Source organism: Anomaloglossus baeobatrachus, chromosome 3 (assembly GCF_048569485.1).
Source record: "Anomaloglossus baeobatrachus isolate aAnoBae1 chromosome 3, aAnoBae1.hap1, whole genome shotgun sequence".
In the NCBI taxonomy this organism is placed as follows: Eukaryota; Metazoa; Chordata; class Amphibia; order Anura; family Aromobatidae; genus Anomaloglossus; species Anomaloglossus baeobatrachus.
Window position 1 is genome coordinate 411,674,086 of NC_134355.1, and position 26,439 is coordinate 411,700,524.

The following is a 26,439-nucleotide window of genomic DNA, read 5'->3' on the forward strand; positions in this document are numbered from 1 at the left end:
TTAGGCATTCTGTGTGCATTGTACCCTGTCGGTCAAGTGTGTTATACCAGCCCCTGCTGCATCGTACCCTGTCGGCCGAACCTGCCGTACTGGCCACTGCTGCATCATACCGTATTGGTCAGGCCTGCTATACTGGTCGCTGCTGCATTGCACGATTTTAGCCAAGCCTTCCGCATCAGCTGTCCCGGCAGCACCTGCCTCATCAGAGACTGTCCATGTTTATACCCCTGGGGTCAGCTGCTGCAATATCAGTCTCCCTGAGTGGCATCTGGTTTCTACCTACAGCGCAACACCCTCACCAAAGGCTCTGGTGAAAACCTAGCGTGAAACCACAGTCAATCCTCTTTAGGCATTCTGTGTGCTGTGGCACAGTGGGTCCACTCCCTGCTAGCGCCCACTCACATTACAGTTTGCCCAGGCCATTGATCCCGCTGGCTCCAGTGTTGTCCTGCTTACCAGCCTGCAGCAAGAGGTCGTTTGGTAGCGAGAACAACAGGATTCTGATTCATCTTTGATCACTGGATACCCATTCTCAAGCCTTGTCTCCATCTGCCTCAGTACCGGCTGCAGCTCCTACCCCTTCAGCAATTCTGTCTCCAAGCTCCAGTCCTCATCTGTCGTCTCCCCCACGGTTTGACAGCGATCTCCAACTATACAGGGGCTTCATAAACCAGTGCTCCATGCACTTCGAACTTTTACCACATCTGTTCATCTCGGACCCGGCCAAAATGGCCTTTATGATGTTACACCTGATTGACAAGACCCTTTCCTGGATCAACCCGCTGTGGGACAGGAATGATCTAATCATCCAGATTCTTAGACCCAGCTAAGGGAGTCTCATCATAGGCCCGTATGCTGTCCATTTCCGCACCCTGTCCTCCGAACATAGCTGGAATAAAGAAGCTCAGGTGGCTATATTCTGGGAAAGATTGTCTGGTAGGATTCAGAACAAGCTTAATGGTTAAGATGTGCCATCTTCTCTGGACAACCTGATATCGCTGGCTATGTGCATTGACCTCTGGTTCCAAGAAAAATCCAGAGAGGCGAGCTGAGAGAAGAGGTTGTTGCGCCTGGCTCCTTCATTCCAGAGACCCATTATGCATTCTCCACAACTCCATCCGGGGCCATGGAAGCGGACCAAGTGTATCTGGTGAAGGTCCATCCTGAGGTTCATCACACCGGAGAGGGGTGCTTATATTGCGGATGTCCTACGCACCTGATCTGCTTCTGCTCAAGGAAGCCGGGAAACTGCCCAGTGTAGGTTCTATAGGAGAGGCTATACCAGGTGAGAGGAAGTTTTCTCCATCCCTTTATATCATCATGTGTGTAACAAATGGTGACACCTGATTCACCGAAACTGCATTCGGGTGGGAATGCTGCACACAGAGAGAATCGCCTTCCATGTACCACCGGGAATGTTGCATCCTTTGATATTGGGCCTGCCATGGCTTTGGATGTATAAACCAGTTTTGGACTGGAAATTGGGAGATGTGCTCAGGTGGGGTTACTCCTGCTACTAAAGCTGTTGCGTCTTCATGCAACTTGCTTGGTGGCGTTTGAGACTATCTAATCTTCTGGGTCTGCCGTCTGGCTACTAGGTCTATGGGGACATCTTTGACAAGAAGGAGGCTGAAACTCTGTTACCACTTAGGCCGTATGACTGCCCTATAGACCTTCTTTGTTCCACTCCTCCCCATGTCCGTTTCTAACCTCTGTCTCAGGCTGAGACCTAAGTCATGTCCGAATACATTAAGGAAAACCTGGTGAGGAGTTTCATCAAAAAGTCCTCCTCACCAGCCGGACCCGAATTCTTCTTTGTAAAGAAAAAGGATGGTTCCCTTTGGCCATGTATTGGTTATACAGGACTCAATCAAATCATGGTAAAAAAAAAATACTCGCAGCAGCTGGAATTGTTTGACCGTTTCCAAGGTTCCATGATCTTCTCCAAGCTCGAACTCCATGGTGCATACACCCTCCTCCGGATACAGTTTGGTGACGAATGAAAGACAGCCTTTAATACCCGTGATGGCCACTATAAGTATTGGGTAATGCCATTTGGTCTCAGCAATACTCCTGCGGTCTTCCAGGAATTCGTCAACTATATATTCCGAGACTTGCTCTGGAAGGCAACCTTATATTCTCTTCCGATCTGCCTACAGACAGGAGGAATGTTTGCCAGGTACTACAGAGACTAAAGGAGAATTGTCTATACACCAAGTTCCAGAAGTGCGTCTAGTAATCTGGGACTCCTGCTTAAAGATTTATCCGAATAAGGTTTCGGTGGTGTTCAAGTGGCCCCATCCCAATGAATTAAAGGCAATCCAGGGGTTTCTCAGTTTTGCAAACTATTACCCCCAGTTCATGCCGCAATTTTAATCCCGGATCCTTCCCATCTCAGCCTTGACCTGCAAGGAGTGAATCCAATGATGTGGTCTTCAGAAGCTGGGAGCACGTTTATCACCCTGAAGTAGGCCTTCTCTTCGGCTCCCGAGCTGCATAAACCAGAGTTTATTAGGCAGTTCCTTCTGGAAGTGAATGTTTCTTCCTCTAGAACAGGTGCAGTTGTCACGCAGAAGTCTGCTGCCAGTAAGATGGTAACCTGTGATTTCTTTTTTCAGGGCCTTCTCTGCTTCTGAGCACAACTACTCGATTGGAGACTGAGAACTGTTAACGATTAAGATGGCTCTGGAGGGATGGTGATACCTTCTGGAGTAGGCAGTGCATCCAGTAATCATCTACACCAACAACAAAAACATGGCCCACCTACAGTCAGCTCAGAGTCTGAATCCGTGCCAAGCCCGATAATCGTTGTTCTTCGTCCGCTTTGATTTTGTTCTACATTTCCATCCGGCCGAGAAGAATGTCAAAGCAGATGCGCTTTCCAGGTCCTTTCTGTCAATTGATCAAGAGGAAGTGCCTCAATATATATCAAGTCCGCTAAGATGCTCCCAATGGCTTCTATAAATGTGTTGTGGGTTCCACTCAGAAAGACGTTCATTGCTAAGACGGATAGTAGGCATGTGTTGCAATTAGGTCACTCCTCTAAGCTGGCCGGTCATGCTGGACAAAAGACGTCATGGAATTTGTCTCAGCCAGCCTCTCGTGTCCCCGTAACAAAACAAAATTCCTTAGAAGCTTCCCGCTGGGCGACTACTCCCGTCACTGGTGCCGTTTTCTCCTTGGCAGCACATTTCAAGGGACGTCATCACCGACCTGCAAAGGTCCTCTGGTTGTACCATCATCTGGGTAGTAGTGGATAGGTTTCTCAAGATGGCCTAGTTCACTTCACTGTCTGGTTTGCCTTCTGCGCCAGTGCTTCATCCAGCACATCCTCTGACAGCGTGGCCTACTGCTCCATATTGTGTCTGACAGGCGTCCAATTCACATCTCGATTTAGGAGGGCTACCTGTAAGCTGCTGGATGTTACCTTGGACTTATCGTCGACCTACCATCCACAGTCCAACGGCCAACTAGAATGAATCAACCAGATCCTGACGAATTTCATGCGGCACTCCGTCAACGAGTACCACAGTAATTGGGCCAAGCTTCTTCCATGGGCAGAGTTCTCATGCAAGAACCGCATGATTGAGTCCTCCACTAAATCTCCATTCCACATACCAAACACTATGTACAGTAGCCCAAAATCTCTGTGGTGATCACCTCTGGCAACACAGCGGCCAATGTTCTTGTCAAAAGTTTCTCCAAAATCTGGTTGGAGACCAAGTCCTCCCTGAAGCAGTTTTCCATCCGAATGAAGAGGCATGTGGATAACAGATGCCTTGACCCTCCTTTGATCCACCCTGGAGACAAGGTATGGCTCTCTTCCAGATATGTCTGCCTCAAGTTTCCATCCTACAAGTTGAGTCCCCACTTTATCGGTCCCTTTGAAGTGCTCCAGCGGATGTCTCCTACAAGTTCCATGTGTCTCTTCTCAAACCTGTCATACTGAGCCGCTACTTCAGGAATCAAGGGACCTTGCCTCCCCAGGACAGTGATGAACATGTCTTTGACGTAAAATTATCCTGGCTGTAAAAAGAGTTTGAAGTAAAACCCTCTTCATAGTGGACTGGAAGGGGTTTGGTCCCGAGGAGAGGTCATGGGAGCCCAAGGAAAACATTAATGCCCCTCTTCTCGTTAACAGATTCCTAGATAAGGGGGAGGTGTAAGGGGTGGTACTGTAACACAAATACCAGCATCCTCGCATTGTCCTGCTTCTTTTCCCCAGTGGGGATGACGGCACATTCACCCTCCCAGCCGCTCTGCAGTGGCTGCTCCTTCCCCAGTCCCTGCCGCTAACTCCCAGGGCCTGGTACATCACACAGGCACTCTTAGGGCGCGCGTATATGCACCTTTTCTTAAAGGGCCAGCATGCCCTAACCCAGAAATGTCTGTCAGCCTATCACTGAGAGGCGCCAGGTATTTAGTGCATCCTCCCTTTATGGGAGATGCCTCATCAATGTGGTTTAATCTTAGAGACACGTTGCTTGTTGTTTAGGTCTTTTACCTTTGTGCTGCTGCTGTGTTACTTACACCCAGTGCTTTTTTTGTGGTGGTATGTGCCGGTACGGCGTACCGGAAAATCTGAAGAGCGCTGAGGATAAGCACCTCTGGCTCTGTCCACATGGCTAACTTGTAAATTTGCTATATCATCAGCTATTGGCTGGAGCAGGGTGACCTCTGCTCTGATTCCAATCCCCAGCTGCCTAGTTGTACCTGGCTGGACACAAAATTTGTGCGAAGCTCACGTCATTTTTTTTTTTCTTAAATTATTTCATGAAATAATTAAAAAAATGCCTTCCCTATATTTTTGGTTCTCAGCCGGGTACAAATAGGCAGCTGGGGGTTTGGGGCAGCCCGTACCTGCCTGCTGTACCTGGCTAGCATACAAAAATATGGCAAAGCCCACGTCATTTTTTTTTTTTTTTACATTTTACATTTTTGGGCAAAAAACTCCTGCATACAGTCTGGGCTGAAGGATGCTGAGCCTTGTAGTTCGGCAGCTGCTGTCTGCTTTCCTGCAAACACTAGAGGATGGAGTATGCTGAGCCTTGTAGTTCTGCTCCCCCTGCCTCTCTCTCCTGCATACACTAGTGGATGGATAGTGAAAAAGGTTTTTTGCCCAGCTCACCTGTGCAATGGAAGCCAGTAATCCTGGGCTGTGCACGGAGAAGAGATTTGGAGAGCCAGTCCATGTGCAAGGAAGTGATTAAGAGATTTCACCAGCACAAAACTCCAGGCATCTTGTACTTCAAAATAAAAACTTCTTTATTTTCTTGTCATTAAAAAGTCCATGCTATAATGGTAAAGCCCCTGTCAGAGAGGACGCGTTTCGAACATCCAGTTCTTATTCAGTCTCTAAACCATCTAGTCACAGAACTGTTTAAAAAGGGCTGAACCCAAACATGTGATCAAATGCAAGGAGAGAGCAAGACAATTACAAAAACATTAACCCATTAAGTTGGATCAATCCATATAGTGCCATAACACTTATATACATACATAGTATTTAAGCAAGATTAATATGCAAACATCAATTCATTTCTTTTATTTAAACCCTTAGGAAATCTTGTGCCCATTAAAAACATCCATTTTATTTCTCTCTGAAAGAGGATATCTTTCAAATTTCCACCTCTTCTAGGTAGTTTGATTTTTTCAATGGCATTAACTTTCATGCCTTTCAAATCACCTGCATGTGCGTCACGAAAATGTTGAGACACTCCTGATAATTTTCTCGTGGTGGCATTATTCACATCATAGATGTGTTCAGATATCCTCTTTCTGAGGGAACGACAAGTGCTGCCTATATATTGTAACTGACAAATAGTACAAGATATCAAATAAACCACATGGTCTGAACTGCAGTTTATAAGTGACATTATTTTATAAGTTTTTTTATCAGTGAATGAAGAAAAATCCTTTACATTTAACATATAACCGCATAGTCCACAAGATCTATGGCCACATTTAAACGAACCTGTACTAGGTAACCAATTGCCGGCATTTTTTTCCCCATTTGCGGAACCGCACCTGTTCATGTGATCACTAGGTGATAACATGGATCCCAATGTAATGTTCCTTTTTGAAACAAATTTAACTCCATTTTTTAAGATTTGATATAATGTGTCATCTGTAGATAAAATGGGTAAATATTTTTTGATAATTTTAATTACATCATAATAGTTTTTGCTGTATGTTGTTGAGAAAACAACTGACAATTCTTTCTGGGGACTGTCTTTAATTTTATTCATGTCCAAATATTGTGACCTACTCGCTTTATTTGCCTTGGTTTTGGCTTTTTGGAGATTTTTCATTTTATAACCTCTTGCCAAAAACCTTTTTTCAATAATGTTGCATTCCACCTCAAACCCATTTTGGGTGTTGCAACACCTCCTAGCACGGACATATTCACCTGTAGGGATGTTATCTATAACATGCTTTGGATGGCAGCTTCCCGCATGTAACAGCGAATTGCCTGATATGGGTTTTCTATAGAGGCTGCAATTAATTTCTCCATTATCACCCTTCCCATGAAATTGTATATCCAAAAAATTAATTTTTGATACATCATGAAAAAAGTGAAAAAAAGATTATGGGCATTGTTATTGATGTAAAACATGAAATCCTCAATTTTTTTTGTTTGGATTTTGCCATACAATGAGTACATCATCTATAAATCTCAGATATAAAGCTATATCCGAGAAAAAAGGATTACATTGATTAAAAATATATTGTTCTTCCCACCAAAACATGAATATGCCCGCTAATGAGGGGGAAAATCGTGCGCCCATTGAACATCCCTGCAACTGAACATATCCTTTATTTAGAAAGGTAAAATAGTTGTTCTTAAGTAAAAATTCAGTCACATCCACCAAATAATTTTGTAGTTCAAGCGAGTAGTCAGAATATTTGTTAAGCAAATCTCTCAAAGCCAAAATGGCAAGAGAATGTGGGATGGATGTATACAGTGATTGCACATCACAAGTTAACCAACTGTAATTATCCTGCCATTTCATCTGAGAGATAATATTCAACACATGTTTGCTATCCAATACATAGCCAGGAGACATTTTGGGAAGAAATTGGAGGTGGTTGTCCAACCACTCTGCCAGATGTTCAGTGTAAGAATCGATACCTGAAACAATTGGTCTCATTTTTGGGGGAAACTGATTTTCTTCGGCGCTCCATTGGGAGACCCAGACGATTGTTGATTGGGTGTATAGTACTGCCTCCGGAGGCCACACAAAGCATTACACTAAAAAGTGTAAGGCCCCTCCCCTTCTGGCTATACACCCCCAGTGGGATCACTGGCTCACCAGTTTTCTGCTTTGTGCGAAGGAGGTCAGACATCCACGCATAGCTCCACTGTTTTTAGTCAGCAGCAGCTGCTGACTATGTCGGATGGAAGAAAAGTGGGCCCATATGGGGCCCCCAGCATGCTCCCTTCTCACCCCACTTTTGTCGGGTGTTTGTTAAGGTTGAGGTACCCATTGCGGGTACGGAGGCTGGAGCCCACATGCTGTTTTCCTTCCCCATCCCCCCTCAGGGCTCTGGGTGAAGTGGGATCTTACAGGTCTCCAGGCACTGAGACCGGGCTCCATCCACAGACCCAGAGAACCTGCTGGATATGGAGCTGAGTATCGTCAGGGACAGGGCCCTGCTACATTAAGGTACTCTGTGTCCCCGTACACATCGCGCACACACACACCAGCATTGCTGGGAGTGCTAGTGCGCCGGGGACAACAGCGCGGAGCGCTCGTGCTATTATTCACGGCAGCTTTGCTGTGTGAATTTATGTATTGGGAACTGCCGCGCCGGGCCGCTGCTAGGTGTTTTTACACTGTGGCGCGGCTGGGACTTGTGGTGTGCCGGGGACTCCGCGCTGGCCGTGCACATAGGACGGCCGCTCTTATTACTCGAGTCCCCGGCTTTGCGGCCTAGTTTTCGTTTCGTTCCCGCCCCCACCCCTGCCAGTCAGGGGAGAGGCGGGACGCTGTACAGAAAGTCAGCGCCGAGGGCTGGAGTCTGCTTTGCATTCTCCAGCCCCCTTCACTGGACACAGTGGGACGCCGGTTTCCCGCTCTTGCCTGGGGCACGCCCACGGCCCGCCCCTCGTCACACGAGCTGGAGAAGGACGCCGGCAGCCATTCCTGCAGTCCGAGCTGGCAGCCAGTCACAGGACTCTGGCGACCACACACCCGCCTATAGGCGGGCGGTAAGCAGCACCTGAAGTGCTGACCCCACTAAATACCGTTGTGTCCATTTGTATTTTATGCTTGTATGCTATACACTGCACTGTAGGTCGCTATTTTTGGCTATATGCCCTCTTAGATGGCGAGACAACAGCAGCAAAAAAGCAAGGGTGCTAAAGCACAGTTTTTCTATGCTGCTTGTATTGCATGTGCTGAAGTGTTCATTTGTACTTATGCTTGTATGCTATACATTGCACTGTACGGTCGCTATTCTTGGCGATATTCTCCTAGAATGGCTAGACTACAGCAGCAAAAAAGCAAGGGTGCCAAGGCACAGGCTTTCTAAGCTGCTCATATTGCATGTGCTGAAGTGCTCATTTGTACTTTATGCTTGTATGCTATACATTGCACTGTGCGGTCGCTATTCTCGGCTATATGCTCCTAGATGGCTAGACTACAGCAGCAAAAAAGCAACACAGGCTTTCTATGCTGTTTTTACTGCATGTGATACTGTTCCACCGGCAGGTTCCACTGACCCCCGTTGTGTGCAATGCTCCCCTGTAGCACTTGGTCAGCCGGGGTCTCTACTAGAGGTGGCCAAAGGAACCACCTGTGAACCCTGTCCATGGACAGGGACGGTGTTGCAGTTTCGGCTGATAGATTGTCATGGGATAGTGACTTGCAGTCCAGACAGGCCATGGGCAATCTTGATCATTGCTCCCTGGCCACCCTCATTTGGAACAAAATCAGTGCTCCGGGGGGTCCCAGGCATTCCAGGGTGAAGGCTCTGACACGGACGACAGTCCCAGACAGCCTAAGCGAGCTCGCTGGGAGCGGCACTCGGCCTCATCACTAGTCAGGGTCACAGCAGAGGACTCTCTGTATGATGAGGCAGACGTAGCTGATCAGGACTTTGCTCCTGACACCGCTCTCAATCCGGATACATCGGATGGTGACGCCATGGTGAATGATCTTATAGCGTCCAGCAATGGCATGTTGGATATCTCTCCCCCAGCTCCTTCAGTGGAGGAGTCAGCTTCCCAGCAGGAGAAATCCCATTTCAGTATCTCAAGCGTACATTGAGTACTTTTCTGGCCACGCTGACTTCAGAGAAGCAGTGCAGAATCACCACGCTTACCAGATAAGCGTTTCTCCAAATGTATTAAGGATACATGTTATCCCTTTCCCCCTGACGTGGTCAGGCGCTGGACCCAGGGTCCAAAGGTGGATCCCCCAATCTCCAGGCTTGCGGCTAGATCCATAGTTGCAGTGGAGATGGGACTTCACTTAAAGATGCCATTGACAGACAGATGGACCTCTGGTTGAAATCTGTCTATGAAGCTATCGGCGTGTCGGTTGCTCCGGCATTCGCAGCCGTATGGGCACTCTAAGCTATGTCAGCTGGTCTTGCGCAGCTGGTCTTGAGCACAGGTACATCTGTGCCGCAGGTAGCGTCCTTATCCTCGCAATGTCTGCATTGCGACTTACCCTATTAATGCTGTCCGAGAGAGACAGTCGAGGTTTCGGTCCTTCCCAGGCTCGGGCAGGTCCAAATTGTCCTAGTCCAAAAGGGCTCAAAAGGCTCAGAGGGGCTCAGATTCCAGGCGGGCTCAATCACGCCCAAGGAAGGCAGCCAGAGGAACCGCTTCCAAGGCGGTCTCCTCATGACTTTAAGCTCTCTCTCTCCGCATCCGCGGTTGGTGGCAGACTCTCTCGCCTTGGCGACATTTAGCTGCCACAGGTCACAGACCGGTGGGTGAGAGACATTGTGTCTCACGTGTACAGGATAGAGTTCTGTTCTCGGCCTCCGGCTCGATTCTTCAGAACTTCCCCACTTACCCACCGAGCCGATGCTCTTCTGCAGGCAGAAGGAGTGGTAATTCCTGTTCCTCTTCAGGAACAAGACACGGTTTTTCCTCCAATCTGATTGTGGGGGACCTAAAACTGCTCAACAAGCACGTGAAGGCCAGGCGATTCCGGATGGCATCCCTCCGCTCCGTCATTGCCTCAATGTCTCAAGGAGATTTCCTAGCATCAATAGACACAGGATGCTTATCTCCACGTGCCGATTGCTCCAGAGCACCAACGTTTGCTACGTTTCGTTATTGAAGACGAGCATCTTCAGTTCGTAACCCTGCCCTTCGGTCTGGCGACAGCCCTACGGGTTTTCACCAAGTTCAGGGCAGCAGTGGGAGCAGTCCTGCACTCTCAGGGTCACTCGGTGATCCTTCCTTGGACGGTCGACTGGTCAAGGCACCCTCTCAAGAGGAATGCCAACACAGCCTGAGCGTAGCGCTGGAGACTCTCCAGAGTTTCGGGTGGATCATCATCTTCTCAAGGTTAAATCTGACACCGACCCAATCGCTGACATATCTGGGCATGGAGTTTCACGCTCCCTCAGCGATAGTGAAGCTTCCGCTGGACACGTTCACTACAGACGGGGGTGCAGTCTCTCCTTCATGGCCAGTCACACCCCTTAACACGACTCATGCAGAGGCAGTCACTTTCGCGCAGTTTCATCTGCGTCCACTCCAATGTGGCATTCTTTGCCAATGGGATGGGAAGTCGACGTCCCTAGAAGGAACGTCCCCCTTCTCAGACGGTCAAGGACTCTCTTTAGAGGAGTCCATCCTTCAAATCAATGTGCTGGAAATCTGGGCAGTGTATCTTGCCTTGCAAGCCTTCCAGCCGTGGCTGGAAAGCACACACATCCGAATTCAGTCGGACAACTCCACAGCGGTGGCATACATCTACCACCAAGGCGGAACACGCAGTCGGCAAGCCTCCCAGGAAGTCCGGCGGAGTCTGATGGGGGTGGAAGACAGAGCATCCACCATATCCGCAGTTCACATCCCGGGCGCAGAAAACTGGGAAGCAGACTTCCTCAGTTGCCAGGGTATGGACGCAGGGGAAGGGTATCTTCACCCGGACGGTTTTCAGGAAATCTGTCAACGCTGGGGGATGCTGAACGTCGACCTAATAGCGTCTCGGCACAACAACAAGGTTCCGATTTTCATGGCGCGGTATCACGATCAAAGAGCTCTGGCGGCAGACGCCTTAGTTCAGGTTTGGTCGCAGTTCCAGCTACCTAAGTGTTTCCCCCTCTGACACTGCTGCCCAGAGGGCTACGCAACATCAGGTCCGTTTGCCGCCGCGCCATCCTCATCGCCACAGACTGGCTGAGGAGGTCGTAGTCCCCGGATCTGTGGCATCTCACGGTCTGCCAACCGTGGGCACTACGTTTTTTCCATCTGAATTCTACGGCCCTGAACCTGACGGTATGGCCTTTGAGTCCTGAATCCTAGCGTCTTCAGGATTATCTCAGGACGTCATTGCCACCATGAGACAGACTAGAAAACTGACGTCTGCCAAGATCTACCACAGGATGTGGAGGATATTCTTCTCTTAATGCTCTGCTCAGGGAGTGTCTCCCTGCCCATTTGCATTCCCTACTTTTCCTTCCTTCCTGCAATCTGGTTTGGAAAAAGGTTGTCACTCGGCTCCCTCAAAGGACAAGTCTCAGCGCTATCTGTATTCTTCAGAAGCGCCTAGCACCACTTCCTCAGGTACACACGTTCCTGCAGGAGGTTTGTCACATTGTCCCTCTGTACAAACGGCCGTTGGACCCATGGGATCTGAACAGGGTACTAATTGCTCTCCAGAAGCCGCCCTTCGAGCCTCTGAGAGATGTTTCACTCTCTCGACTTTCCCAGAAAGAGGCCTTTCTGGTAGCGGTCACGTCTCTTAGGAGAGTGTCCGAGCTAGCAGCGCTGTCATCCAAAAGCTTCCTTCCTGGTGTTTCACCAAGGCAAGGCAGTGCTGCGCCCGATTCCGGAGTTCTCCCTAAGGTGGTATCCCCATTTCATCTCAATCAGGATATCTCCTTACCTTCCTTTTGCCTCATCCATTTCATCGATATGAAATGGATTTGCATTTGTTGGATCTGGTGAGAGCACTCAGAATCTACATTTCCCGCACGGCGCCTCTGCGCCGCTCGGATGCACTCTCTGGGCTTGTCGCTAATCAGCGTAAAGAGTCGCAGGCTTCCAAATCCACCCTGGCTCGATGGATCAAGGAACCAATTCTTGAAGCCTACTGTTCTGCTGGGCTTCCGGTTCCATCAGGGCTGAAAGCCCATTTTACCAGAGCCGTGGGTGCGCCCTAGGCATTACGGCACCAGGCTACGGCTCAGCAGGTGTGCCAGGCAGCTACCTGGTCGAGTCTGCACACTTTCACCAAGCATTGTCAGGTGCATACCTACGCTTAGGCGGATGCCAGCTTAGGTAGAAGAGTCCTGCAGGCGGCGGTTGCCTCCTTGTAGGGAAGGGCTGTTTTACAGCTCTAACATGAGGTATTTCTTTACCCACCCAGGGACAGCTTTTGGACGTCCCAATCGTCTGGGTCTCCCAATGGAGCGCCGAAGAAGAAGGGAATTTTGTTACTTACCGTAAATTCCTTTTCTTCTAGCTCCTATTGGGAGACCCAGCACCCGCCCTGTTGTCCTTCGGGATTTTTGGTTGTTTTTCGGGTACACATGTTGTTCATGTTGAATGGTTTTCAGTTCTCCGATGTTACTTCGGAGTGAATTTGTTTAAACCAGTTATTGGCTTTCCTCCTTCTTGCTTTAGCACTAAAACTGGTGAGCCAGTGATCCCACTGGGGGTGTATAGCCAGAAGGGGAGGGGCCTTACACTTTTTAGTGTAATGCTTTGTGTGGCCTCCGGAGGCAGTACTATACACCCAATCAACAATCGTCTGGGTCTCCCAATAGGAGCTAGAAGAAAAGGAATTTACGGTAAGTAACAAAATTCCCTTCTTTATGTGACTTGGGTAAGGCATGCAATAATGGTATTAAACAATAAGAGGGATTAAGATAATCTCTCAATTTTTCATCCATTAAACCCAAATGTAAGCCTTCCTCTAAAATTTTCTCCAAGGATTTTTTTATACCTGCAGAGGGGTCATGGTCGACTCTCCTGTAGGTATCGCAATCCTGTAACATAGTCAATACCTCCCTTTCATAAAGTCCTGTGTCCAAAACTACGACTGCCCCCCCCTTGTCAGAATTTTTTATTATGATGTTCAAGTTTTTTTGCAGGGAAATAACCGCGTCTTTCTCAGTTTTGGACAAATTTTGAACCATAGGTTCTTGTAAATGAGAAAGAGCAGTTAATTCTTTTTCTACTATATTCTGGAAGTCAGTCATCTGATCACACCTCGAAGGGATGGGATAAAAACTTGGATTAGGAACATTAAAATGGGAAACCGCACAATGTGAATTAGATCTGATACCACTATCACTTGATAAATCATGCAAATTTTGTAAAGCCATTTGTTCTTTAAATGACATAGGAGAGAAATATGTGTCGGCTGATGCATTTGAAACATTAGGAACATTAGACCCATTTTCATCATGAAAGAAGTGTTTTTTTACTGTTAATTTTCGAATGAACTTATTAACATCTAATATTGTTTTAAAAAGATCAAACCTCTTATTGGGAACAAAATTTAAACCCCTTTTCAAAACACTTATTTCACTACTGTTTAAAATGCATGCCGACATATTTATAACAGAGAAATTATTATTATCAATATTCATTTCCTTTTCCCCCTCGTATAATGATTGTGTTGATACACATGACTTTCTATGTTTCCGGCCGCTCCTCCTTGTTTTTTTCGATTTTTCTGGAAAAACGGCTGATTTTTCAAGTTTTTTGACACACTTGATGAAGTAGATGGAGTGTCAAAATTATTATCGGACGTGTCTGTATTGTAATCTGTAGAGTCCACATCAGTCGTTTCAAAATCTGTAGAAGAAAAATTTACACGAGTGGAATTGTTGCGTCTTTTATTATTTTTCAATATGGATTTGGGGCCAGCTTGAAAAAATCTCCTAGAATTATGCCAATTGTAGATTTTATTATCCTCATAGTCCCGCAAATCTCGAACAAACTTTTTTTCTTTAAATGCAGTGATTGTATCCTCAAGGGCAATAATTTTGACATTTATCTGATCTTTCATGGTCTTATAAGCGTCCAGTTTTTATCCCATCCCTTCGAGGTGTGATCAGATGACTGACTTCCAGAATATAGTAGAAAAAGAATTAACTGCTCTTTCTCATTTACAAGAACCTATGGTTCAAAATTTGTCCAAAACTGAGAAAGACACGGTTATTTCCCTGCAAAAAAACTTGAACATCATAATAAAAAATTCTGACAAGGGGGGGGCAGTCGTAGTTTTGGACACAGGACTTTATGAAAGGGAGGTATTGACTATGTTACAGGATTGCGATACCTACAGGAGAGTCGACCATGACCCCTCTGCAGGTATAAAAAAATCCTTGGAGAAAATTTTAGAGGAAGGCTTACATTTGGGTTTAATGGATGAAAAATTGAGAGATTATCTTAATCCCTCTTATTGTTTAATACCATTATTGCATGCCTTACCCAAGTCACATAAAAATCAGTTTCCCCCAAAAATGAGACCAATTGTTTCAGGTATCGATTCTTACACTGAACATCTGGCAGAGTGGTTGGACAACCACCTCCAATTTCTTCCCAAAATGTCTCCTGGCTATGTATTGGATAGCAAACATGTGTTGAATATTATCTCTCAGATGAAATGGCAGGATAATTACAGTTGGTTAACTTGTGATGTGCAATCACTGTATACATCCATCCCACATTCTCTTGCCATTTTGGCTTTGAGAGATTTGCTTAACAAATATTCTGACTACTCGCTTGAACTACAAAATTATTTGGTGGATGTGACTGAATTTTTACTTAAGAACAACTATTTTACCTTTCTAAATAAAGGATATGTTCAGTTGCAGGGATGTTCAATGGGCGCACGATTTTCCCCCTCATTAGCGGGCATATTCATGTTTTGGTGGGAAGAACAATATATTTTTAATCAATGTAATCCTTTTTTCTCGGATATAGCTTTATATCTGAGATTTATAGATGATGTACTCATTGTATGGCAAAATCCAAACAAAAAAAATTGAGGATTTCATGTTTTACATCAATAACAATGCCCATAATCTTTTTTTCACTTTTTTTCATGATGTATCAAAAATTAATTTTTTGGATATACAATTTCATGGGAAGGGTGATAATGGAGAAATTAATTGCAGCCTCTATAGAAAACCCATATCAGGCAATTCGCTGTTACATGCGGGAAGCTGCCATCCAAAGCATGTTATAGATAACATCCCTACAGGTGAATATGTCCGTGCTAGGAGGTGTTGCAACACCCAAAATGGGTTTGAGGTGGAATGCAACATTATTGAAAAAAGGTTTTTGGCAAGAGGTTATAAAATGAAAAATCTCCAAAAAGCCAAAACCAAGGCAAATAAAGCGAGTAGGTCACAATATTTGGACATGAATAAAATTAAAGACAGTCCCCAGAAAGAATTGTCAGTTGTTTTCTCAACAACATACAGCAAAAACTATTATGATGTAATTAAAATTATCAAAAAATATTTACCCATTTTATCTACAGATGACACATTATATCAAATCTTAAAAAATGGAGTTAAATTTGTTTCAAAAAGGAACATTACATTGGGATCCATGTTATCACCTAGTGATCACATGAACAGGTGCGGTTCCGCAAATGGGGAAAAAAATGCCGGCAATTGGTTACCTAGTACAGGTTCGTTTAAATGTGGCCATAGATCTTGTGGACTATGCGGTTATATGTTAAATGTAAAGGATTTTTCTTCATTCACTGATAAAAAAACTTATAAAATAATGTCACTTATAAACTGCAGTTCAGACCATGTGGTTTATTTGATATCTTGTACTATTTGTCAGTTACAATATATAGGCAGCACTTGTCGTTCCCTCAGAAAGAGGATATCTGAACACATCTATGATGTGAATAATGCCACCACGAGAAAATTATCAGGAGTGTCTCAACATTTTCGTGACGCACATGCAGGTGATTTGAAAGGCATGAAAGTTAATGCCATTGAAAAAATCAAACTACCTAGAAGAGGTGGAAATTTGAAAGATATCCTCTTTCAGAGAGAAATAAAATGGATGTTTTTAATGGGCACAAGATTTCCTAAGGGTTTAAATAAAAGAAATGAATTGATGTTTGCATATTAATCTTGCTTAAATACTATGTATGTATATAAGTGTTATGGCACTATATGGATTGATCCAACTTAATGGGTTAATGTTTTTGTAATTGTCTTGCTCTCTCCTTGCATTTGATCACATGTTTGGGTTCAGCCCTTTTTAAACAGTTCTGTGACTAGATGGTTTAGAGACTGAATAAGAACTGGATGTTCGAAACGCGTCCTCTCTGACAGGGGCTTTACCATTATAGCATGGACTTTTTAATGACAAGAAAATAAAGAAGTTTTTATTTTGAAGTACAAGATGCCTGGAGTTTTGTGCTGGTGAAATCTCTTAATCACTAGTGGATGGAGTATGCTGAGCCTTGCAATTCTGCTCCCCCTGCCTCTCCTGCATACACTAGTGGATGGAGTTTGCTGAACCTTGTAGTTCTGCACCCCCTGCCTCTCTCTCTAGCACACGGTACCGTATGTAGTATGTAGTAAACTGTGCACAGGATCTCCCGGCAGCATGACAGCAACGACAGCACTCTCTCCCACTCCTCAACAAACTCGGCCACCGGCTGTCAGATCCTCCCCAACCCCCCTGCTCAATCTTGGCCGCTGGCACCTAACAGCACCCCCCTCGCGCTCCTCGTCTCAGAGATGCGTACCAGCAAATATTTTTTAACAAGAAAAGCACTGCTTACACCTGTCTTTTTCGTAGACCCAGCTGCTGCTACTACATCATTCCATATTGGTCGAACCTGTTATCCCAAGTTCCGCTGCTGAATCATACCACATTGATAAATCCTGCTGCTACTGCATTGTACCATATCAGCCAAGCCTGTAATCCCGGCCGCTGCTGCTTCATCATACCATATTTGTCCAAGCCTGCTGTTCTGGCCGCTCCTGCATCATACCCCATGGGAAAAGCCTGCTGTAACAGCCGCTGTTGAATCGTACCCTGTTGGCCAAACCTGCCACATCAGCCATCCTGGCTGCACCTGCCTCATTAGTGACTGTCCATGTCCATAACCCTGAGGTCAGCTTTCGCAGCACCCCATCTCCCTAAGCCATGAGTGGAACCTGGTTTCTACCTGCAGCTCAAATCCACCCTCACCATCAGAGGCTCTGGTGAAAACTCAGTGTGAGCCATAGTCACGCCCCCCAGGTCTTCTGTGTGCTGGTGTGCAGTGGGTCCACTCCATGCTTGCACCCGCGAGCATTACCCCAACTATTAGGGTTCTTTTCTACTTGCATACTGCTTCTGATTCGAGAGCCTCGGAAGCGATATGCTAATGACCCTCTGCTGCTGGTGTCAGCCGAGGGTCATGTGACTGTGATGCGATCTTGCGATCGCATCACAGGTGCAGAGAAGAGGGAGGGAGCACTTTCTCCCCATCTCCTCCGCTGTCTGTCTCTGCGTGCACGTGTTATGTGACTGCAGTGCGATGTTTCACACGCTCCCATAGGCTTGCATGGGGGTGCGTGAGCCGAGAATCGCTGCCAAACGCAGCATGCTGCGATTGCACCGAGAGTATGATTTGTGCCGATAAATAAAGGCAAGATGAAACTGCCTCATTGATTAAGACTGGTGCGAGTGCAATCTAATTTTTTATCGGATTGCAGTCGCACATGAAAATCACAGGTGGAAAAGAACCCTTATATACTGTAGATGAACGAGAACTTCTGGCATTTGAAAGAGCCTTTTAGGAGTGGAGACATTGGTTGCAGTGGGCAAGACATAAGGTGACTGTCTCTCCCAATTATGAAACCTGTTGTATATTGACACTGCTAAGTGCTTAAACACCAGACAGGCTCCGTGGATCTTTTTTTTTGGCTTGGTTTGATTTTACTGTTAATTATCTCCCTAAGATAATTAAGAATGTCAAGGCTGAAGCATTGTCCCATAGCTTTGTATCAGAGTTGAGGGACAAAAATCCTGTCAAGATTCTTAAGCTGGTGTCACACACAGCGACAACGACAACGACGTCGCTGCTACGTCACCATTTTCTGTGACGTTGCAGCGTCGTCCCGTCGCTGTCGCTGTGTGTGACATCCAGCAACGACCTGGCCCCTGCTGTGAGGTCGCCGGTCATTGCTGAATGTCCAGCTTCATTTTTTGGTCGTCACTCTCCCGCTGTGACACACACATCGCTGTGTGTGACAGCGAGAGAGTGACGAAATGAAGCGAACAGGGAGCAGGAGCCGGCGTCTGGCAGCTGCGGTAAGCTGTAACCAGCGTAAACATCGGGTAACCAAGGGAAGACCTTTCCCTGGTTACCCGATATTTACCTTCGTTACCAGCCTCCGCCGCTCTTGCTGCCAGTGCCGGCTCCTGCTCTGTGCACATGTGGCTGCAGTACACATCGGGTAATTAACCCGATGTATACTGTAGCAAGGAGAGCAAGGAGCCAGCGCTAAGCAGTGTGCATGGCTCCCTGCTCTCTGCACTGTGACATGTAGCTGCAGTACACATCGGGTTAATTAACCCGATGTGTACTGTACCTAGGAGAGCAAGGAGCCAGCGCTAAGCGTGGCTCCCTGCTCTCTGCACATGTAGCACAGCGACGTTATGATCGCTGCTGCGTCGCTGTGTTTGACAGCTAAGCAGCGATCATAACAGCGACTTACAAGGTCGCTGTTACGTCACAGAAAATGGTGACGTAACAGCGACGTCGTTGTCGCTGTCGCTTAGTGTGAACCCAGCTTTAGGCTATGTGCCCACGTTGCGTTCTGTCCCTGCAGAAATTTCTGCAGCGATTTGAACAGCACACGTGTGCTTCAAATCGCTGCAGAAACAGTCCGTACTGAAAAGCCGATTTCATGCGCTCTGGATACAGCCTCTGCCATAAACAGAGTGGGTGCTGCATGCAAAGCTCACGAAAGAAGTGACATGTCACTTCTTAGAACGCAGCTCTTTGGCAGTAGCCGAAGCACTGCGTTCTAATACGCCACGTGGGCATGGATTAGGCACAATCTTTATAGATTGTGCTGGGGACGCAGGACGCATGCCGTTACGCTGCGGTGCGGATCGCAGCGTAACTGCATGAAAATACGCCACGTGAGCACATAGCCTTAGTGAGGGGGTGGTGGTTAGTGCTCTGGGGGTAGATCTAAGACAGCGCATGAGGATTCTAAGGGCAGTGCTCTAGAAGGTTTACCTATAAACAAACTTTATGTACTGCCCTCTTTACTCATAGATCTTCTTAATGAACTGCATGATCCCGTTTTAGCTGGGCATCAGGGTTCTTCTGCCTCTTGGAAATCTCTTTCTAGGTCCAGGGTGCTCGTAGGGACATTGAAGAGTATGTCCGTAAATACAGAGTCTGTGCCTAGGCTAAAGAGCCTCTCGTCATGCTCCAGAGGGTTATCTCCTACCTGACAATGTTTCTTTGCAGCCTTGGACCCACTTGTCTATGGACTTTGTCACCGACTTGCCTTACTCTAGCGTTGATACAGTAATGTGGGCGGTGTTGAACAGTTTTAGCAAAATAGTTCATGTTGTCCCACTTCAAAAATTGTCAACTGCTAAGACCTTAGCAATTTTATACATTTCTCAGATCGTTAGATTGCATGGAGTTCCCAAAACATTTTTTGTGATAGAGCAGCTCAATTTTTGTTTAACTTTTGGTGTAGTTATTGCTCTGGATTGGGTATCAAGCTGTCTTTTTCTCAGTTTATGATCCCGAGACTAACAGGCAAACAGAAGGAATGAACCGAGAAGTAGAGCCGTATTTGAGATGTTATGTTTCTTGCAATCAAGAAGACTGAGTTGAGTTTCTGCCTCTTGCCAGGTTTGTTCTAAATAGCCTTACCTCTACGGCTACCAACACCTCATCTATTTTTGTTGCAGCGGTTTTCATCCAGTATGTGGGAACTTTTCAGGGTTACATTCCTCTGTGCCAGACGAGGAGAGATTTTCTTCTTGATTTAATTAAAATGGAAGGAGGTCAAAAGAGGTCTTTTGGAAGCTAGTGAATGGGCCAAAAAAGGTGCTTACCATAGGAAGGCTGCTATCTTTAAGGTGGTTGATTTTTGTGTGGTTGTCCTCAAAGCATCTACACTGAAAGGACACAGTTTGTACCTAAATTTGTAGGTCCTTTATGAAGTTATTAGAATTCTAAATCCTGTGACAGTTAAGTTGCAACTTTCTATTGCCTAGAAGATCAATAATTGTTTTTATTCTTCCCTTTTAAATTTTTTTTAGGGGACACTTGGTCCATAATTGAGGTGGATTTGGAAGGGGGACCGGGAGTATGAGGTAGTACGAGTTCTTGGTTCCAGGCTGGTCAGGTGCTGTCTACAGTATCTTGTTAAGTGGAAAGGTTATGATCCTGAAGATAACTCAGGGTTTGATTTGGGGGATCTTCATGCAGATCACATAGTGAGGGAGTTCCATCAGCAGTGTAAGGCTGTAGGGCATTCTGAGGGTCGAGTAGCCCCTCATAGAAGTGGAATACTGTCATGGCATGATTTGGGGATTCGATCCGGTGACCTGTTACTGCACGGTCGGTTCCTCTGTCTACTGAACTATGGCCTTTTTTACTTGTCCAAATTCTGATGGTTCCAATTGTCTTTGTTCTCCCTTCTTGGTTCGCTCCTCTCCAGGTGTTTCAATTTTCCTGTTTTAGTCTGCTCTATCCCATTCTGGGTTTGGTTATATACATGTGGCGCCCTGGACTAGCCAGGACGTCACAGGTACTGCAACAACATACCCCACACCCCGGTTAGGCACATCAGTCACACACACACAAATCCTTGTTGCCTCCCTCCAGGGGCTGATGTCCACACCAGGTGGGGTGGAGCCAGGCGGTTGGCCCCACCCACCGAGGAGCTCACAGTCCTGGAGACGGGAAAGGAAGTCAGTGAAGTGAAGTTTGGAGAACAGTGCAGTAGAGGAGTGGAGGAGTAGAGAGTGAAAGTGAAGGAGGAAGTGGTAGTTGAGGAGGAAGAGCAAACTGACTGGGTACGTGGCCCGGGCACCTAAGAGCAAGGTTGGCAGACGGTGGTGACCGTCTGCAGGAGAGGCCGATTGACGCAGAACCGTAAGGACCGGGGACGGGCGGTGGCCCGCCGGTACCGAACCGGGGAGTGAAGAGAAGCCAGCACCATTCGGCAGGGCCTACGGACCCTGACCAGGCTTGGAGTCTCCGTTAAACCGGTCAAATCCGTCACCGACGGGAACCTCCAGGGTTTCTCAGCAGCAAAGACCCTATTGAAGGCAAACGCTCAACCGTGAAGGGAAATACAGTCACCGCCAAGGCTACAGTTCCCAGGGCCAGAGCCTGCGGGCAAAAGGGGCTCCCTCAGCATCTATCCAAGCTGGGGAGCGGGTTACCGGTGGGAAGCCATCGGGGCAGAAAACACACTACAGGTGCAGGGAAAGGCAGTCACCGCCAACCTACCGGGAGTGACCACCGCAGCCGTCTGCGGAACCCGTCCATCCAGCCGTTTGTTTTACCAGAGACTCCGTGTACGCTACTGGCTGAGTGAGTACCACCGTGCCGTCTGGCACCGCGCTGCCCCCGCGACCCTGCACCTCACCAGACCCTGCCATCCACTTTCCAGTCACCCTCAAAGGGCCCTGGGACCACCAAACCCCCTACCCACGGAGGGGAGAGAAACATCTCAGCTGCTCCCTGTCATCGCTCCCGGCATCCCCGTCCAGAGCAGCGGTGGTGTCTCCAACCTCATCACAAACCGTGGGTGGCGTCACGGACCGACTTCCCAAACCCCAAACCAACTATCCCCTTTCACTCACGGGCGAGGAGCGCCGCTCGAGTCCCCGGATCCGGCCCACCGCTCGAGCCACCGAGCAGCAGCAGCAGCGCCGGACCCGAGCGTGGTGAGCGCAGCGTCCCCATCCCCGCCCGCGACAACTTGGCGTCACGAACAGGATCTTGCCGTCCTACAGCCTGATAGAGGTGCGCCTTGTGTCCCGCCGGAGGTGTCCGGCCGAAAAATTTCAGAGTCCGCCATCTTGGGCGCGAAAAGTTCCCCGCTCGAGCATCTTCCCGAGCAGTGGAGGCGCGAAAGCCGAAGCTCCGCCCCTGAAGAGGAGGTGCAGAGAAGAAACCAAGGGGGAGCGAAAACAAGATGTCAGCGCCCGACGAGGCCGCGGGAGAAGCGTCGGTCGCAGCCGCAGCGGCGCCCGTGAATGAGAATGAGCCAGGCCGTGCTCCGTCCGCACGAGCAGGGGAGGTCGTGGCCCCCGCCATTGCTCAGGTGATGCCGTTCTCCTTGCCCTATGTGCCCGGAGCTACCTGGTTGCCGCAGTACGACGGGAAACCTGATGCTTTACAGGTCTTCCGGAAGAAGCTTAATCCGGTCTTAGGACTGTATCCCCTAACCGATAAGCAACGTGCAGCGGTGGTGCTGGGGTAGCTAGCCGGCGCGGCTGAGCAGGAGACGGAGACCTGGGCCGAGGGGGACCGGGCCTCTGTGGCCACCATCTTTGAGAAGCTGCAGATTGCCTTCGAGACCCGCACCGAAGCTGAGCTGCGGATACAGTTTTATCAATGCCGACAACGGCCCGCGGATAGTATTCGGGACTATGCCTTGCGCCTGCAAACCGCCCTCCACACACTGAAGTGGGTGGACACCATTAATGATGCGGACAGCAACAAAATGTTAGTTGAGCAGTTCGTGCAGGGGATGGGATCCCCGGAGGACCGCAAGCAGCTCCGGCTGTGGGCCCTAAAACACCCTAATGTGGACTTTGCCGTGTTAAAAGAACGGGCCATTAAAGCTCTGCAGCCCCCAGCATCCGAAGTCCCTGGGGCAGCCCCATGGCCAGCTGAGACGGCTCCCATCGTGGTGGCCCCTGCTCTCCCAACTCCTTCGGTGCCTGCAGCCCCAGGCGGAATGATGGAGGAACTGGCTGCCCAGGTCGTCGCATGGATGGAGACCTCGCCAAGATCCTCGATGCACTCCAGCCTCCGACCAGATCCCAGCCCCCGGGGAGCATGCAGATCACCTACAGCCCCGAGGACGTCCCCTGGATGCAGCGGAGAAGGGCCAATGACTCACGGTATGGACCTCCGATTTGTTACAGGTGCAGCAAGCCCAGCCACTACTCCCGACGGTGTCCGTTAAACGAGCAACCCCTGGGGCCACGGGCCAATCCTCAGGAGTAGAACCCAGTGGCCCCCCCCAGACTGGAGGGACCGATACATTGGAGCCCGGCCCATCATCCCCCTGGCAGTAGACGGCGTCCCGCTAATGGCCCTCCTGGACACTGGATCCCAGGTAACCACAATACCATACACACTGTATCAGCGGTATTGGGGGAAGGACAAACTCGCCCCCCCAGACAGTAGCATATGACACTGATCGCCGCTGATGGACTCCCATTGACCCAAGTGGGGTACAAACAAGTGGCCATGACCGTGGGACGAGCTGAACTGCAACACCAGGGGATGATTGTGATAATGAATGAACCCAGTGATCATAACCCGAAGGTAGTGCTAGGGACTAATGTGATGGAGCACTGTATGAGTGAGGTGCTGACCCTCCTGCGGCAGCTGGCCGCCACCTCGGCTGGGAGCTGACAGAGAGCTGTGCAGCGTGAGATCCGGGCCTTGATGTATCGACAGCAAGTGAACTCGACAGAAGGAGAGATTGGAGGAGTGAGAGTGATGGATGCGGCCCCTTTGATTGTGCCTCCCAGGAGCGAGATGATGATTTGGTGTAGGGCAGCGGTAGGTCCCCAAGGGCGAGACTACCCCGCCATGGTAGAGCCCATGCCCTCTGAACACTGGCCCACAGTAATGGCCGCCCGAGGGGTGGTAGACGTCAAGAAAGGGAGAGTGCCCGTAAGGGTGTTGAACTGTGGGGAGGAGGAGGTTAGGCTTCCCCGGTACGCTACCCTCGCCAAGTTGCTCACTCTAGATCCCCACACCATCCATGAGGCCGTCCCTCCAATCTCACCGCCTACGGCCAGTCCTCACCCATCCCTGGGGGAATTAGATGAGTGGTGTCAAGAGATACACGTAGGCACTGATGATACCCCCACACATCACAAAGAAGGGGTATACCGGGTGGTACAGGAGTATGAGCGAGTTTTCAGCAAACATTCTTTAGATTTTGGGCGGATTAAGGGGGTCCAACACCACATCCCCACCGGTGACCATCCCCCTATTAAAGAGAGATATAGACCTATTCCCCCTGCACACTACCAATGTGCCAAAGACATGTTGAGGAACATGAAGGAGGCGGGGGTTATTAGGGACAGCTGTAGTCCCTGGGCCACCCCGTTGGTGCTGGTCAAAAAGAAGGATGGCACCATGAGGATGTGTGTGGATTACCGGAAGATTAACCAGATAACGCATAAGGATGCCTACCCCCTGCCCCGCATTGAAGAGTCCCTGGCCGCGCTGAGAACCGCTAACTACTTCTCTACCCTTGACCTCACCAGTGGGTACTGGCAGGTGGCCGTGGCACCTGAAAACCGGGAGAAGACCGCCTTCGCTACTTTCATGGGACTCTGTGAGTTCAACAGCATGCCGTTCGGGCTGTGCAATGCCCCCGGAACCTTCCAATCGCTGATGGAATGCTGTCTGGGAAACCTAAATTTTGAGACCGTCTTGTTGTACCTGGACGATGTGATTGTGTACTCACAGACGTATGAAGCCCACCTGGAGCACCTAGCTGAGGTGTTCGCGTCCCTTGCCAAGTATGGGATGAAATTAAAACCCTCAAAGTGTCATCTGCTGAAGCCCAGAGTGCAGTACATCGGACATGTGGTGGGCGCGGAAGGTGTCGCCACCGACCCCGAAATGATCACTGCCATCCAAGACTGGCCGAGACCGACCACGGTGAGAGAGGTGAGACAGTTCCTGGGTCTGGTGGGATACTACCGCCGCTTCATTAAGGGGTACATGAAAATGGCTGCCCCCATGCAAGACCTCCTCGTGGGACAGACCAAGGGTGGTAGACCTCTTGGAGCCCCGTTGGCGTGGGAGTAAAAGCAGGAAGAATCCTTCCGCCAGCTGAAGACGGCTCTGACCGGAGAAGAAATCCTAGCGTACCCTGACTACAGCCGCCCATTCATCCTTTACACCGTTGCCAGCAATGTGGGCTTGGGGGCTGTCCTATCCCAGGTCCAAGACGGAAGGGAGAAGGTGATCACTTATGCTAGCCGAAAACTCCGACCTACTGAAAGGAACCCTGAGAACTATAGCTCTTTTAAGCTCGAGCTCTTAGCACTGGTGTGGGCTATCACAGAACGGTTCCGCCATTACCTGGCAGCAGCCAAGTTCACAGCTTACACGGACAATAACCCGCTAACCCATCTGGATACAGCTAAGTTGGGTGCATTGGAGCAGCGGTGGGTGACCAGGTTAGCCAATTACGATTTCACCATCAAATACCGGGCCGGCCGTACAAATGTTAATGCCGATGCACTCTCCCGGATGTCCCACCTGTCGGAAGAGGGGCCGGAAGATGATCACCTCGAAGAGATCGAGTTGCCTGCGTTTCACCGGCCGCTGGCTGAGAAGTTGCATGTCCATCAACAACAGGTGAACCTAGACCCGCTGCCCAGTCAGGGGTGGCAAGAAGCTCAGGACCAGGCACCTGCTGTCCGCTTGGTCAAGATCCTGATGGAACAGGGCTCTGCTGGGATAGACCCTGCCGCCCCTGCCGAGGCCCAACGCCTGTGGCGGGAACGAACCCGGCTGTACCTGCACCAAGGGAAGCTGTATCGGAAGCTGATCAACCCAAAGACCCACGAAAAGGTTCGCCAGCTAGTGATTCCCCAGGCTAACGTGCCCACTGTCCTACAGGCATATCATGACGGTGCTGGGCACTTCGGGTGGAAAAAGCTGGAGATGCTGTTGAGGGAGCGGTTCTATTGGAGTGGAATGCGGGAATCTGTGGAGGCCTGGTGCCGAGAATGCGGTCCCTGCGCATTCAGAAGAAAGGACGAGGCCAGCCAGAAGGAACCTCTACGACCAATCATTACGCATCAACCGCTGGAGCTGGTTGCCCTCGACCATGGGAAGCTCACCCCCAGCCGAAGTGGGTATACCTACGCTCTGACCATTGTAGACCACTATTCAAGATTCATGGTGGTTGTCCCAGTTAAGGACCTAACCGGTCGTACCGCCGCTAGAGAATTCCAGGCTTATTTCTGTTGACCGCATGGGTATCCAGAGAGGGTGCTTACCGACCGGGGGC